Source organism: Lactuca virosa, chromosome 8, assembly GCF_052849685.1.
Source record: "Lactuca virosa cultivar CGN04683 chromosome 8, Lactuca_virosa_CGN04683_v6, whole genome shotgun sequence".
NCBI lineage: Eukaryota > Viridiplantae > Streptophyta > Magnoliopsida > Asterales > Asteraceae > Lactuca > Lactuca virosa.
The window spans coordinates 63,712,269-63,714,603 of NC_136433.1; the positions used below are offsets into that span (position 1 = coordinate 63,712,269).

The window sequence follows — 2,335 nt, forward strand, 5'->3', positions numbered from 1 at the left end:
GTGATTTCTCATAAGTGGTAATGACAATCAATCAAAACATAGAATGGATATCTAATACGCTCCAACACAGTCAAATTCACAGATTAACATTACCTAACCCTAAGATTTGATCAATCTTTAGTCCTAACAATTTAATGTAATTAGATTGGTCATCTTAACTACACATAACTCAACAATGGGCAATAAAAATCATAACTTTAACATAATAGGTGATGATCAATCAAACACAATTATAACTAAACTAATAAAATTCAAAATCATTGAAATCAACACATAAAATCGAGTTTCATTTACTCCAAACAAAAGCAACATGTTTTAACACCTGAATTCAGAAAGTAAAACACATATATAAACAATTTGAATGCTAATTATGGTCATAATAGCAAACCGAATTATTCTTGTCATGCATCAGCTCTCGAATCTTTCAGATCTTCGATCCATATCAACTTAACGACCCTCCGGTCGCCTTCTAGACCCTTAAAACGACATATCTGAGTTTTCTTGGTGCCTAAGTCGAAGTGGAATGAAAGATATATCATTAGCGATAATTTTCGGCTCTATTTATAGGTTTTAGGGTCGCCATAGCGTGGAAAAAGACTTGCTACCCCGTAGGAGTTTGATTTTTCACGTCCACGAAATTTTTTGATTTCGCCACGCTGTGGAAATGACTTTGCCACAACGTGGGAACTAGAAATCAGAATTTGGAATAAACACGAAAGTTGCCCGAAATTTTTTCTAGTTTCTGGAACATTTTGAATCTTGTCAATCGGAATTACGAGTCATGAGATATGGACAAAACACTGAAGAGAGGTCAAGCTGCCAACAACATCATTTTTGCGTCTTTTTTAGCTCCGTTCTCCTCCTTTTACATCCTAGCTTCCATTTTAATTGTAATTGAACATTTCAAAGCATATTAAGTATCATATATCTTAAAATATAACATTTTTACTCAAATATATTTTAATAATAGCCTAAAATACATCGTTAGATAAAGTCATATCACTGATTCAAAAACATCTTGTGCTGCATCTTTCGACTCAAAGAAACTCGTTTTCTTTTCAATTTTCTTTTTCTCCACCACTTTCTCCTGTAACCATAAATTCGAATTTTAACTTTTTTTTAATGAAATTTATTAAGTAAATTACATTTCTCTACAAACATTTCTTATTTCATGTTAAGATATATCTAGTTGCAAAATTATACCATTCTAAAGTCAATTACTCTTGTGACGGTTTCTGTATCATCTAAAATCATAAAAACATTCCCTAGTTATTAATTTAAGTAACAAAACCTTCATATTATATAAAAACATGGCTATCATTTTTTTTCTTATAAAAATCTTACTTTTTGACTAACTCCACAATTTCTTTGTAATTCGCTAGCACCATTAGCGAATTCATTTCCTAAACGGCTTGTTAAAATCGCACGAATCTCTTGAAGTTCCGGAAACTCCCCACATCTTGGAGCACCATATAATAGATTTAATACTGTCTCTTCCAACTCTTTTGGACATTCACTATGAACCCCCCCCCCCCCCCCCCCCCCCCCCCCAAATCTTTTAAAAGTAAGTAAAACATTATTCTTTTGTTTATAAAAGAGTGAGAAAATAGAAAGAAAAAAAAAACAACTTACTTGACTTATTCTACGAGGCTGGTCGAGGAGATGGCAATAGCCATGTATCATATCATACACATCCAACATGTTTTGGTCCTTGATCACTTGCTCAACCTATCACAATTACACCATTATATAAAAACTTTGAAAGTTTTTGCAATATTTTGACCATTCAAGAAAATCATGATGTTCGTTATAATCAAATATATTGATAGACAGAGAGATGGATAAATAGATAAACAAATATATAGATAATAAAATATACCCGAATGAGGGCTTGTTGGTGGTGGTTAAGGTGGAGGAGTTTGATGACATCGGAGCGGGTGATGGTAAACCTTGTAAGGTGACGCTTAACGCTTTATGAGTTGTGAGAGGCGGGAGGTGGTGAGAGTTAGGGTGGTTTTAAGTTTTGAGCTTTTAAATTTCCGGCCAAGTAGAGCATCAACCTTTTTTCCTATGGCTCTCTTTTGTTTTCTTTTTTAGTATTTTTGGGAAGAAAACTATGCAAAAGTTGGAAGTACGAAGAAGATGCTAAGTATACAAAGTAGGTGAAGGGTCAAAGACGATCAACAAAAAACCAACTTGACGCTTTCAATTATGACCATGAAAGAGATCTATGGGGACTTGTTTAAAATTTTATCTTTAGGTTTTATCATTTGTACAATAAAACCGATCTTTTATTTAAAAGTAACATTTTCAATCCTAGTTTCATTTGATGTCA

General features: G+C 33.1%; 1 long non-coding RNA gene across 2 annotated transcripts; it reads right to left on the minus strand.

Moving 5' to 3' along the window:
- Nucleotides 1–272: 272 nt before the first annotated feature.
- On the minus strand, nucleotides 273–2,109 carry LOC145133929 (uncharacterized). 2 transcript variants are annotated; one of them, XR_013718830.1, is made up of 4 exons: nucleotides 1,880–2,109; nucleotides 1,633–1,728; nucleotides 1,345–1,516; nucleotides 273–1,087 (listed from the first exon to the last, which is right to left on the minus strand). It is a non-coding gene; the product is annotated as an uncharacterized LOC145133929 (long non-coding RNA). The 2 variants fall into 2 exon arrangements; XR_013718829.1 differs by lacking the exon at nucleotides 1,345–1,516.
- Between the last annotated feature and the right edge of the window lie 226 nt (nucleotides 2,110–2,335).